The sequence below is a fragment of the Lissotriton vulgaris genome, chromosome 6, assembly GCF_964263255.1.
Source record: "Lissotriton vulgaris chromosome 6, aLisVul1.2, whole genome shotgun sequence".
Taxonomy (NCBI): Eukaryota; Metazoa; Chordata; class Amphibia; order Caudata; family Salamandridae; genus Lissotriton; species Lissotriton vulgaris.
In genome coordinates this window covers 1,634,619,300-1,634,634,403 of record NC_141694.1, presented here as the reverse complement: position 1 = coordinate 1,634,634,403, position 15,104 = coordinate 1,634,619,300, and positions in this window count along the sequence as shown.

Genomic DNA, 15,104 nt, shown 5'->3' with positions numbered 1-15,104 from the left:
TTTCACGCCGAGACTATATTATACATAGGGGCCCATACGTGCTCTTGAACATACATTGCTCCACCTGGCAGCTCTGCGACACGAGCTCAGAGGATACTGCCACTACAGTAGCTCGGAGTGTAGTCTGTAAACAGAAAGGTGGGAATAAAGCAAGTGTCAATTGCAGAACAATTGTAAAATTCAGTGATGGTGTTCTCCTGCTGGTCCATCCAAGTGTCCCTACACAATGGAATATGAGCAATGCCCGTAAGGTCTTAGGCTTCAGCCAATCACATGGCATCTGAAGACACTACACTCTTATTTCTAACCAAATTATAAGATAAAATACCAAGATTGAGGGGGCCCAGCCCTCGCAGGTGGCCATGACATCTTCAAGAAGATGAAGAAGTTAAAGTTTACCCGGAAGCACTTGTGGAGCGTGGCTCCTTTCACTAAGCTCACTCTTGGCGCTAAGGGGACCTGAAATAAAAATGGTGATTTAACTCATATGTCTGGGTAGACTGTACATAGCTTTCTTTGAGCTTTTCCTGTTGGAGGCCAAGGTCAGTGCCTGGGTGACTGAGCAGGGTGGATTGGAAAGAGAAGCTCGCCGCCGGCTGTGAGACTAGGGCCGCTCCCCCTCAGGCACCATGCCACAGTGGGGTGTAAGGTTAGGTGGGTTTGAACTTCAAGTAGCCGGTCTGGACTGTGCCTGTCTTTGGAGCAAGCCTCGACCCTTGACCTCCATACAAAGCTTCAGCAGAGGAGCCTCATGCTCTAGGATGGATCTTGCAGGAGGCAGGGTGGGGCAGGAGCCAACACTGAAGTGGAGTGGAGGCAGCAGGTAGTTAAAAGTGGGCAGTGGTGTCTAGTGTCTATGTAATAGCTCGTCCGTAGGGTACAATAGGTCTCACATTTGCGAGAGATTAAGCTAATGGCAATGTAAATGACAATGCCATTTATTTATGTTTTCAAAACCAACACATAAATACAAATTTTGTCATTTACAATGCCAATAGCTCTAACTATTCCAAAGGCGAAACCATTGCATTGTAAATGCTTGTTTTCCCTTTGATTCTAAGTTTGTGACTTTTCCTTTTCCTTGTTACGAAGGAGAGAAGAACATTTCCATGTTTTGCTATGTTATGGAAATGTTTTTAATGCAAGTCATAACCTCTTCTGTTCCCACATACCTAGTTCGTGATCATAGTCTTTACTTATCTTCAGTCATTCGTCTTGGATGTACACCTAACGCCATTCTGTAACTTGGGATCACAGATAACTTGGAACTTACAGTGTCCTTAAGTACCCATGAACTGCTCCAAGAACCTTACAGTCTTGGTAAAAGGGGGTCATTGATTTCATAAGGTAATCCTACATATGCACTGCATTTTTCAACCAGCATTGGCAAAGTCAATAGGTCTCGCCAACGAGAGCTATTCACTTTGTCTATATTTTTAGCCATGTTGCACTGCAGCGCGGTTGCTGTGCAGCATGATTGAAAATGAAAATACGCACTAGCAATACCAATAAATTTGTCTTTAAAGGAATGTTGCATGGCAATACGGAGCATTACAAAGATAGCATGAATATGTATTTATGTGGAAGTAAAGAATTGTAGAATAATATTAGTGAATGTTAAATGGTCAGGTGGCAGGGGCACTGTGAAGCCAGAACTAAAAATCTAGTTATCTGAGACATTTTAATAACTTTACAATGTCATGTGTATGTCCCTGAAAGTTCAAGCACAGGCAGTTGGATAAATAAACAAAATGATCACAGATGTGTGGAGGGCTATCAATTTTTGTGGAAGCAATCCTTGACCCCAGCCTCATAACCAGATAGCCACAATTTCTGGCCAATCAAAACATGTACTCCAGACTCAACGAGTGGTCGAAGCAGCCCCTCAACCACTTGGCCAGCATGGCAGTGCCCTTCTGCGGAGTTGCTCTTCTCTCTAGGACTTGCCACAGTCTGCCTAATTGCTGGTAACCTTTAGTTAATTTTTGCCGCTGGTTTCTGCCACTACTTTTATTTTTCTGCTGGTTTCAGTTGTTTTTGGCACCAATACTGACATTTTTTCTGCTCCTTTCCTACCGCCTCCCAGGACTACTTATGGAGGCCACAGCACAGCTTTATTAGGCAGCCCCTCAACCACTTGGTCAGCGCGGCAGCTCCCCTCTGCTGAGGTGCTCTTCCCTTCTGGACTTGCCACAGTCTGTCTAATTGCTGGTACTCTTCTATTCATTTTTGCTGCTGGGTTCTGCTACTGCTGTTGTTGTTCTGCTGTTTTCAGTGGCGATCCCACAGTTTTTCCCACTGGGTTCCCTTCGGCCTCCCAACAGCCCCTCCCACCTCCCAGGACTACTTATGGAGGCCGCAATAGGGACGCGCACAGCGGGAAAGCCATAGGTAAGCCCGTCTGGTCCATTCGAATAGCGCCCAGTGGCAGGAACCCTGGCCCTCCAAAGACAAGAGTGAAACTGCACATCATGTAATCACCATTTCACTTAATTTTATCATGCTTAGTTGTTTGAGCCTGCAGCCCTGATACGCAGTCCTCCCTATGACCACGTGAGTAAGAATCCATCACAAAATTTAGGGAGCGTCACTTCACTCCCAAACCGGACGCACAGCTTGACGCTACGTTGCAATACCGGAAGTGATTACTACTTCCTCTGCTAGCAGCGCACAGGTTAGCAGGCCAGTTGTTCTGCTCCCGGCCAACCATTAAAAAGTGATGTCTTTCCTTTCACGCAGTGGGCGTACCGGCGGCGCGCCAAAGGCAAGCCCGTCTGCGCCCGTCTGCACCTGGACCGGGCCCAGGGCCACCCTCCCCGATCCACCCAGCAGAACTACCCACGATAAATGACTCGTTTACACTCCTGAACAACTTAAAATCATACTCTCCACCTGCAACTAAACTCAAAACTGTCCTACTTTCAAATTAGAAAAATCAATGCTTAATCCCACCTCGCGCTGCCCAGAATGCCATTTCCCTTTAGACACTTACCAGTCACCCCATCCTCCTACCAGCACCACCTCCTCACATGCAGGCATTCACTCTGCCTTGATAAACGCCCGGTCCTTTCCAAAACACAAATACGAAATTCTGAACTTTATTGAAAATTCACAATTTGGACCTTCTCTTTATAACCGAAACCTGGGGCGACCCGGCATCTGGGCCTGACTTTTGTTCAGCCACACCAGAAGGCTACTCTGCTTGCAGGCTCGACAGACCCCCAAAAAAAGGTGGAGGCCTTGCACTCATTCACTGCGAAAATGATTCCATCAAGACGGACTCAGTCCCCACTAATATCTGCGAAGCTTTTACCTTCTCGATTACAATCCCCCAATCCTCTCCTTTTAAAAGTATTCTTTTATTCCATCCCCCTGGATCCCGCTCAGAATTCCTTGCCTCTATGGGCTGTCTACTTGAATTACTGGCAGGAGAAAACAACTTCTCCATTTTAGGAGATTTTAATTTCCATCAGGAGCTACATGATGACCAAGACACTGCAGCCCTACTAGCTGAACTCGAGGTGGTAGGCCTCACACAAATTGTGTCCTCCCCCACTCACTCTGCTGGACATACATTAGATGGATTATTTTCCAATCACCAACACCTTGTCCTAGGAAATGTCCTACCACTAGAATGGCCGATCATCATGCAGTCCTTTTTGATATTCAATCGAAAACGAATTTCCCCCCCTCATCTCAATCTCACACTCCCCAGACAGTTCAAAGCTTGGCGCAACATTGACCCCCTCAAGTTTCAATCTTCATTACTTGCTTCTCAGCCTGACCTTCGCCCGAAGACCCCGAGTTAGCTGCTAAACACTACATACTTTGGATCAACAATGCGGTCAACTCAGCGGTACCTACCAAAAAAAGGTCCAATAAAAGAATCAATGTCTCTGCGCCTTGGTTCAGTGAGACCCGCAGGCGCAAAAAACAAAAATGCAGACAGCAAGAATGTCGCTGGCATTTAAACTATGACCCTACCCAAAAAGCCCTCTATAAACAATCCCTAGGTTATTAAAAATGCCTCCTGATCACAGCAAAAAGCTATTTTTATTGTAAACAAATCGAATCTGCACAAGACTCTGTCAAGCAACTGTTCCAAGTCATCTCTAAGCTATCAGGGCAAGGGTCGACTCCTCCCATCACCGCTTCCCAGACTCTCTGTAACTCGTTAGCCACATACTTCCAGGAGAAAGTCAGTACCATCCACAGCAACTTCACACTAAATAACTCTTCCGACATTACCACAGTTGAAACAAGTGAGAACAGCGAACCTATAGGCTCCCCCGCTCTTCTAGATTCCACTCCCACTAGGAAACACTACCCCCCTCCTTTGAGGAATTTATAAAAATCTCCCCTGATCTCATCACTCATCTCCTCTCCTCAATCAAATCAGGATCACCAGACGATCCATGCACTCCGGCCACGCTTAAACGTAACCCTGTCATTATAGGATCCAATTTAGCTAGCATACTTAACTCTATGTTCAAAACTGTTTTATACCCCTCCATCTTGAAAAAGACGGTCATCAAGCCCCTCATCAAAAAGATCAACCTTGACTCAGCTGACATATCCAGTTACAGGCCTATCGCATGCCTACCCTTACTAGCAAAATTGCAGAGAAAGTCATGAATACCCAATTGACAAATTTCATCAAGGAAAACCACTTACTAGATAACACCCAGTTTGGCTGCAGAAATGGACACGGCATAGAAACCGCCCTCATTAAAGCATCCGATGAAATAAAAAACATACTTGATGCAAGAGGAGCGGCGGTTCTCGTCTTGCTTGATCTTTCGGCAGCATTCGACACGGTGGGCCATGCCACCTTGATCGACCGTGTCACTGCATTGAGTATCTCTCAAATGACCAGGGCCCTCTTTGCCTCATTTCTGGCCAACCGTTCACAATCAGTACCGCTTGGCAATTTCACCTCCCCCCCATTCACTTTTCCTTGCGGTGTGCCCCAGGGATCCTCGCTAAGCCCGACCCTGTTTAACATCTACGTGTCGGACCTAGCGAGGGTCATTAAAACGTATAACCTGGGTCTCACATCCTATGCCGACGACACCCAACTAGTGTTGGGAATGCATAATGACAGAACTAAGGTGGCAGCCAACTTCCAGCAGGAATGCTTGCTATAAGCACCTGGATGGCAAACAACTTCCTAAGAGTGAACTCTAGCAAGATGGAAGTGATGATCTTCGGTAACCTCACACCCTCCTGGTCCCATCTTTGGTGGCCTGCAGACTTAGGAACACCTCCCTCACCAGTCACAAAAGTCAGAAATCTCGGAGTCATTTTCAACACTAAGTTGTCGTTTATGCACCATGCTAATTCAGCAGTCTCCTCAGGTTTCTACACCATTAAAATCATAAAGAAACTTCTTCCAACCTCTGATCCTAGCTGCTAAAACACTAATCAGCACACTTGTCATGTCCAAAGTAGATTACTGCAACAGCCTATTCATTAATTTTCAAGAAAGAGTTCTTAACAAACTCCATCTAGTACAAAATGCAGAGGCAAGGCTTCTGACAGGCCCTCCCAAATTTAAACCCATCTCTAAAGTGGTTTGAAACTCCACTGGCTGCCTGTCAGAAGCAGATCCAAGTTTAGGGCCCTTTGCATCGCATACAAGGCCATGCATTCCATCGGACCTGACTTTCTTAAGCAATCCCTCTGCTCCTACAACCCCCCTAGACAATTACGCTCCTCCAGTGCTAATCTTCTCATTGTCCCCCGTACAAAAAAAGCAACCTGGGGTGACACCACCACCAAACTTTGGAATAAGGCTCCCCCCCACATCAAGACCAGTCCTACCCTTCTCACCTTCACGAAGCACATAAAGACATGGCTTTTCAATCAATAACCCGTTGTGTTTACCATCCTTGGTTCCAGTCCTCAGCGCCGAGACACCCATGGGTAGTTGCGCGCTCTACAGATTGCATATATAAATAAAGGTCCTGCTGTTTAATCCATTTAAACTTTTTTATACAGGGTATTCCAATGTTTCATTTATTAATTCAATTTTTCTCTGTCACATGAGAGCCAGTATATGTATGACATTTCTGATGCTGCAGATATCTCCATCCGGACCTTTTTCTGGAGCAGGAAAAATACATAAGTCATCCTCTGTAGAATAATTTTGCCAATGCATTTCAGGCACATTTCCCCGCCCTTCGTCAGGGATTCGTTGCAGTGCATGTCCAAGTAATTTCCTTCCCGTTTTATACTTTCACCAAACGTACAACCCTGGCCCTGCCACCACCTGAAGATACACTGTCTCAGAGCTCCAAGTCCTGGGCCCAGGACTCTGCAACAACAACTGCAGCCACACTTCCCCCTGCTCCACAGTCAGATCTTTTTCCTGCCAGCACTGCCTCTTCTCCTGCTACACCAAAGCTCCATGAGTGGAACTACATCAATACAACACCCTCGGGCACCGTAAGAGGTAGTACAAGGAAATACCCAGTTTGTTGCTGAGTAAGCATGGAGACTCAAATAGAAGGTGCAGGCATACACAGGAATAGCTGTCGACTAACATGGGCATATGGATATCACCTAGCCAGCATAGTGGGAGGGGAGACAGAACTGCTTACATCAGTTGAAATAGCCTGACAGTTACATTCTAAAACAGGTGCATTCTAGCAGCAACAAGCCTTTCTGAGCTCACACAGTGCTCTGGCTCAGTACTGAAAGAGTTAACTACAGTTGATGACTCAAGCAATCTAGAAAGGCAAGCAACAGTGAAGATGGGAGAATCACATGGCTAACAAAATGGGTGCCACAACCAAAATGGCTTAAGCTCATGCTAACACTAATTTCTGTTGATTTCCACAGATAGCCCTTTTAGCATTAGCTGAAGACATCACTATGCAGTAGAAGGAGCATGGAAGTTATCACGAATATCAATCGACATTGTTTGACTAAGTTCTTGGTCTGTTACTAGTCGGGCATTTACATTCTGAACATTTCGTTTAGCTGGTATACATGAGGTACAAGTAGAAACACACAGGGAACAGAGTATTGGGCTACATTGTATTCAGAGGTAGCAGGAAAAAAGGGATCACAACAAATATACATAGTGCTGATAATGACTTCCAGCCCCAGACAGTAAACATTGTTCTCAGCCATCCAGTCAAATTCCATGTTCCTGAATCCTGGTGGATTTCGGTGGCTATCTTATGCAGTTTAGAACTAGCCAACAGTACATGTCTGATGCAATGTCTAAATAAAAAAATTATCTTGATAGACCTTCCTATGTTCTTCTTTATGAGGGATAGAGTACCAATGATATGTTAGGGGGTGGAACAATCTTTGTTTTGGGGGACCAGGAGGACCAAACGGGGCCATGGGAATTAGGACGAGGAGCCGCAAAGGGCTGCTCCTCCTAAAAACTGGGACGACCAAAGGGGTACATTGCTAACAAAAATATACTTGGGGAATTGAAGCCACTGTACAACTAGTCAGAGGGGAGTCTTCTCCCTGTGTCTGTCTGAGCCTCGCAGGCAGGCTCTTATCGTTCATCTGGTGTTCACTTCTCCCACGGTGGAGCTGCACAACTTGCAAAGTAGAAAAGCAATCACGGCCCAGGCTAAGGAAAAAGTTTTTCTTTCAGGGTAGGGCAATCACCCTCCAGGGCAAATACCCTCAATGATCTTGTCCAGTGTCTCAGGCAGTGCACCAGTGTTTTTCATTCAAATCTAACAGGCACCTGAGACACAGCACCTGTACCGTTAACTCAAGTCCTTCCCTAACTCCTGTGTTGTTCTGCTGGCGCACTGCTCTTTCGTCAGGCCGCAGATTGTACCTAGTGTGCCCAGGTACCTCCTTATCAATGAACAAAGGTGCAGACTTGCTTTCACTTGGGGATCGGGTCACAAAGGCCTGATGCACAGAAACTGGAGTATCTGAAGCAACCTTCAGGCAAAACCTCCTTGCTCTTGTTATCGCACTGTGCCTCGCTTAGCTAGTCATCAAAAAACAGGAACAAAGCAAAGATTCAGCCCCCGTCTTTCACCCAAGAATTATCCAACAGTGGTAGGGGCACACATTTCTTCCGGCCTTCCACCTTCACTGCTGTTATAGTGGCCATCAACACCTGGGCTGAGTCTCTGCACCTTGGCTCCAAATTTGACTTGCACTTAGTCCCCTGGTTGGATCTCATATCCTGGCCCCTCTGGCAATGGTTGTAGGGCAGCAGATAGCTGTTAGTGAACAGAACGGAAATCAGAACATATAAATAATCAATCAAAAGAGGATATTTAATTTCAGAAACGCTCCTTTATTATTCATCTGAGGAACCTAAAAAAAAGGGAATTTCAAAACAACTATTCTTTTTAACACGATACAGCTTCTACTTTGTGAACCTTCATTATTGTGCAAAACTGCAGACACCTCTGAAATTAGTTTCCTTGCATAAGAACAACCATGTTTTGCGCTTATGACCATGCTCTCATATTATAGGCTTAGTGGGTAACTCTAAAACGGTGAACGTATCAGAGATCTATATTACATGAATAACTGATAAATTAAACATAACCTAGTAGGTACATGAATTTTCCTGCAGAACTTGTTTGCAGCAGAAAAGAAAACAAGCAAAAGAACATTTTGTTCTTAAAAATATGTGTTAAGGGCATGGGGGCTTCTTTCCTAGCATTGTGAACCATATGCATCATACTTTTCACGATCTGGGCCTTGCAATATCATATTCAGGGGAGAAACCTATTCACCAGCTCTAGCAAGGGCTGTCAGCTCAATTACACAGACTAACTAATCAGGGACTTGTGATGCCTCTGCGAGTTATGTTGTGCTGTAATAACATAAACAATAATTGTGTTGCCACCTGGGAATTTGGAACAAAAACCACCAACATATAGTTCCCCTTAAAGGTCAAATAAGGGAACATCAGTCTATCCTACCCATCCTTTCATCCCCATCCTTATTTAATTTTCATTAGTTTACAGACAGGATGGACAATAACATGGCGTATTTATTTATTCATTTTGTTAATTCTAACAATTTGTTCAAACAGTATAACTTAATAGCCAATTAGAAATGCACTGGTGAGGTGCTTTGTCTCTATTTATTTAAGAACATATTCACAGCATCCTGTGAAATGAATGACTAAAGCGAGCCCAACATATAGTATCATGGCCGTTCCTAGACAGCTTAGACAGGCTCGAAGAGAGCTAGAGAGAGAGAAAGAAAGAACACAACAACAAGCTGCCCTGCGTACTTTCCACACAGAATAGCTCACAATACTAGACATAATAGACACATAAACCAAGAAAAAAAGACACAATTATATATATACCAAGCACAAAAACCAAAAACAACACAGTGTGTTACTTAATTTTGCTTACCCTTAATTTTCCCTGGAGCTAGTCTTCTATACCCCTTCGACAGTAGGTAACCTAAGCAGGTGACCTCCTGTTGACAATACTTACCCCCTTTGGCAGCTGGGCATGAACAGACTTGTAGGAGGTAAATATCTAGGGGAATCCATACCAAGGAGGCCATGTCCAATACTATTGGATTGCACTTTGTAAATTTTGCTGTACAAGCACATTGAGCTAAATAGAAACTAATCCAATGACTAACTACCAATTCCTTTAGCTATTGTGCTGTTTTAACATGATGGCGCATGAATACAACATTTTATTTTATTGCCTTCTCATCTAGCCCTGGCACAGCAACCATAAATTAAAAACATTATTTCTGCATGCATGGCAGAGCTGCTTTCTGTGTTAGGAGCTGCACATGGCCCACAGATGCTGCTGTCCCTCCTCTCTTATGGCTTTGTAGAACCTGCCTGGTCTTTTGCAAAAAATAATAAGCAGAGCCTCCTCTCTCTCTCTACGCTCTGGCCCCCTCCTTCGGAATATCTTCCAAGGTCGAAGTGCTAGAGCAAGCCTGCCAAAAATAAACCCTTCTGTGTGGGCATTTTGCTTTCAACAGTGCTAGTCTGCTAAATACAAAACTTGGCCTATGACCCTTAAACCTGTTGTCCTTTGTCTGAGCAAAGTTATCCCCATGTGGCCATCACAACTCAAAGTGACTCTTCGAGAAGCACGACTGAGGGGCTTCCCTGCTCCGTGCCTGTGAGTTGATATTTTAAAGGTAGGATGTAACTCATGCTCTTCATTTTTTATTCTTGTGTACTGTGCTTTCTAGCACCTAAAGAACTGGCTCAAAATTTGAGTTTTTGGAACCCCATACAGCACCCAGAACTATTGTGCTTTAAGGCGTGCAATGTAATTCACATGTCTCTAGAGCTACTCTCTTTGTATAACTTTTAATTGTATTTGAGACTGCAGCCATTAGGCCATACTAGAAATCATATTTTAAGTTTGTCACTAAGATACAGTAATATTGTCATTGTTAGAGAAACAAATACTCATTTTGTTAATTTTGATGCACAATATATTTAACTATTTAAACATTGAAATCTTAATGCACAGTTTGCCCAGGGTCATTTTCTACATTGCTCAATATTATTGAATTTTCACAGTAGTGTTATTAGACTTTATAAAGATCATAATAATGCAAAAACTATTTTAGTGCAGTGACTTTTAATAATATTTTACATGTAGTAAGTTTTTTTAATAATGATTACTAACCCTTTTGTTGTTTCTACATATGAAAAGCAAACCTCATTCCTTTTCTTTTGTCCTTAAATGCATTTATTTATACCACTTACAAAACCTCTTTTGAAACTAAGCACAGAAGCTTTACTAAAACATAGAAAATGTGTTTCACCCTTTAGAAAGTAGTAATTATTTACCATCAGATCCACAGATGTGCTTCTTAGGAAAGCAACAGGAAAGAAATTCCTTACTTTTATCCTTTCTTTTTGTTAAAAAATAATGAAGCTGGACTTCTACCTTTTCAAAATTAGTAGTCTTTAATGCACCTGCTTTTATGCCATTTTGTACTAATTTAAAACCTAGTTGCCACAGTGTTTATTTGTCACTTGTGCCTGGGTAAGGTCTGTCTTATTTATTTAGCTGTGTTTTATGACCGGCAGGTGTTACCTTCTACATTTTTTTCAAGAGAGAAGACATTGTGCTCTAGGGCTGATAATTCCTTTCTGACAATTAATGGCACAGGGCCCCTTATGATGCTATCTATTTCCAATATGACAACAATGTGCTGTATTCTAATGTCCTCACAGAAACCCCAAAAAGTTGATTAACCACTCATTACCTCCCTCTGCTCTGTCAGACAGCTTCCTTCGGACAGACAGCTTGAGCAGCTGTTAAAAGCTCTTTTTCTGGTGCTGAGAATGAGGCTCATTTCATTCTAATAAAAACCAGGCATTCCAAGCCAGTTAAAATGTATTGTTTGCAGTGTGGTAAAAGGAGGACGCTTTTATTTTAGCAGCAACCAATTCCTCATATAATGTGAATGCCTTTTAATATTTAATATGATGCATTTAGTGCTGTAACATTTTGCACAACTGAAAGGCAGTAGTAACAAAATGTTGGGCATCTATTTTTAATTTTGTTAAGTCCTAGTTGTGTAAAACACACACATTTGTTTTTCTCTGTGAGGCCTACTTTTTCCTATTGATTGCCTTTTCTAGGTAAAGTTAGTTTTAACATTATATAGCTCTAGCTATACCCAAAGGTTTCAAAGCACTTTATTTGCTGTGAGATAATATTTTCTATTTTTATATGGAATCCTAGGCAATTCTCCCTCGAGTTTTAATTACAAATTTTTACCATTGTGGCAATATAAAAATTAAATGTTCACACATCTATACTTTGTTACTGCTTTACTTTCCATAGTAGCATGCAGCATCTTAACACATTTTATATAATTAATTCTTTGAAATTTAAAGTGTAATTCTTTCAATGGCATCTGCAGAACACAATGATGACAACAAACCACATTGAGCTAATTCCAAACATTTTCAAGAAGGGGCCACACACTCATAACATACAACACAGCTTACTGAGGCAAAACATCCTTTCACAAAGAGCACAGTCGGTACTCACTCAAACAAGTACTTCACAAGCATTACCACCGGCGTCAGTCCACAAATCTCATAGACACTCAAACACACAATCAACCCACAAATCAACACCAGGACAAAAACAAGAGGCAGCCCACAGACTGTACTCAAACCAAACCAATTGTAAATCATATTTACAAGCAAAAGAGCTCTCAAAAGCAGTCCAGAGACTGCACCATGGGTACTCACAAACTTTCTCTCGGGGGCCAAATGTACAGTGTGGTTTGTGTCCGAGGGCCACACCAGTGGGGGCGGGGTCAGTGGGGGAGGGGGCGGGCTAGAGCAACAAAAAAAACCTGTAACCATGAGGTTGATCACAGGTCCCTGCAGCGGATGCCTTCGTCCACTGTGCCACCAGACCCGACATACACACACATCTCTCTCTCTCTCTCTCTCTCTCTCTCTCTCTCTCTCTCTCTCTCTCTCTCTCTCTCTCTCTCTCTCGTTCTTTCTCTTTCTCTCTCTCTCTCTCTCTCTCTCTCTGTCTCCCTCCCTCTCTCTCTCCCTCTCTCTCTCTCCCTCTCTCTCCCTCCCTCTCTCCCTCTGTCTCTCTCTGTCTCACTCACTCTGACTGTTTCACTCCCTCTCACTCACTCTCTCCCTCTGTCTCACTCACTCCGACTGTCTCCCTCTCTCTCTCTGTCTCCCTCTCTCTCTGTTTTTCTCTCCCTCACTCTGTTTCCCTCTCCCTCACTCTGTTTCCCTCTCCCTCACTCTGTTTCCCTCTCCCTCACTCTGTCTCCCTCTCTCTCCTCCCCTCTCCCTCCTTCCCTCTGTCTCCCTCTCTCTCCTTCCCTCTTCCTCCTTCCCTCTGTCTCTCTCACTCTCCTTCCCTCTCCCTCCTTCCCTCTCTCTCCCTCTCTCTCCTTCCCTCTCCTTCACTTGGAGGTCTCCCTCACTCTGAGGTCGCCCTCCCTCTCTCTGTCTCTCTCCCTTTCTGTGTCTCCCTTTCATCCTCTCCCTCTGTCCCTCTCCCTCCCTTTTCCTCCCTCCCTCTCCCTCTGTCTCCTTCTCCCTCCCTCACTCTGTCTCCCTCTCCCCCCTTCCTCTGTCTCCCCCTTCCTGTCTCCCTCTCCCTCCCTTTCCCTCTGTCTCCCTCTCCCTCCCTTTCCCTCCCTCCCTCCCTCCCTGTCCCACTGTCTCCCTCTCCCTCCCTTTCCCTCCCTCCCTCCCTCCCTCTGTCTCCCTCTCCCTCCCTTTCCTTCCCTCTGTCTCCCTCCCTTTCCCTCCCTCCCTTACTCTCCTTCCCTTTCCCTCCCTCTCCCTCTGTCTCCCTCCCTCTCCCTCTGGCTCCCTCCCCCTCCCTGTCTCCCTCTCTCTACCCCCATCCCTCGCTCTCCCTCTGTCTGCCTCCCTTTCCCTCCCTCCCTCGCTCTTCCTCCCTTTCCCTCCCTCGCTTTCCCTCGCTCTCCATTGCTCTCCCTCTCTCTGCCTCCCTCCTTTCCCTCCCTTGCTCTCCCTCTGTCTGCCTCTCTTTCCCTCCCTCCCTTCCCCTCCCTCGCTCTCCCTCCCTTTCCCTCTCTCCCTCTACCTCTCTCCCTCTCCCTCTGTCTGCCCCCATTTCCTTCCCTCCTTTCCCTCCCTCACTCGCTCTCCCTCTGTAACCCTCCCTTTCCTTCCCTCGCTCTCCCTCCCTTTCCCTCCCTCGCTCTCCCTCTCCCTCTCTCACTCTCCCTCTGTCTGCCTCCCTTTCCCTCCCTCGCTCTCCCTCCCTCTCCCTCCCTTTCCCGCCCTCCCTCGCTCTCCCTCTCTTGCTCTCCCTCTCTCTGCCTCCCTTTCCCTCCCTCTTTCCCTCGCTCTCCCTCCATCTCTCTCCCTTGCTCTCCCTCTGTCTGCCTCCCTTTCCCTCCCTCCATTCCCCTCCCGCCCTTGTGCTTAAACACAATAGAAAAAAATTAGCAGGTGAGGCAAGCAATAACATGGACCGTATGAAGAAGGCAGGAGGGGGAAAGCAACACACAACACAGACAGCCGATAGGGGCAAACAGCAATACAGAAAGTTGAGGTAAGCAAAAACACAGACAGTAAGTGGTGGTAAGCAACAACACAGAGAGTGGGAGGAGTAAGCAACAACACAGACAAACGAGTTGAGGGTGGGAAGGGGCAAGCAACGACACAGTCAGTGAGTACGGGCAAGTAACATTATGAACAGTGGAAGGGGAAAGCAATAATATGAACAGCAAGAGAGGGGATTAACAACACGGACAGTGGGAGAGGGCAAGAAACAACAAGGATAGAGGAGGTGGCAGAGAAAGAAGCACATGGGAGTTCCAGCTCTCAAATACATGCACTTTGATGGAGTGCGTCAACAAAAAGAAGAAAGTAGTTCCCAAAATGCAAGCAGTGAAATGACACAAGTGCTTCTGCCATACTCCAGGTGACGGTCAAACACAAGAGGAGGACGTGAAGGCCACAATTGTAAAGATATGAAAAACAAGTAAATTAGAGTGACGATGAAGCCAACCAATGGTAAGTAATGGGTGGGCTCTAAGGTACCAAAATGTCTTCCAAGAGACAAAGCATGTCCTGTCTCAGGCAAAACTTAAAAAGGGGCATTGTCTTAAAATATCTCTGCTGCTCTCCTACAGTCTAAACATCAGTAAGAGCAATGTCACGATGGCCACAGTTCAAAGAAGTGCTTTTTTTTAAAAAATGTGCATCTTCATAAAGCGGTCAAAGGTTAAAAGAAGCATTAAAAGCAGTGGCTGGTGAACTCAAAAATTTTTGGGCAGAAGACTATACCCTTTTTTTACACATGTAGGGACAACCACTGGAACTGTGTATCAGTGTGTGTGTCAAAAAGCAACTCAAGGGTGGTGCTTGTGGGTTTCTTAAAATAAAACATTTATGAAAATCATTAATATTTAATCATAATACATGTTTACTATGCAATATTTAACAGTGCCACATATTTACTATGACAGTAAAAAGTTTAAAGTAAAAAGCATTGGCATAGCCAATAGGTCTCGCTTTTTGGGACCTTCTAAGTATTTAGTTATGCAGCACAATATCCATGGTGCAGCCACATCACCTGTTGCATGGCTAAACACGTATAAGGTCCCAAATTGAGACCTATTGGCTA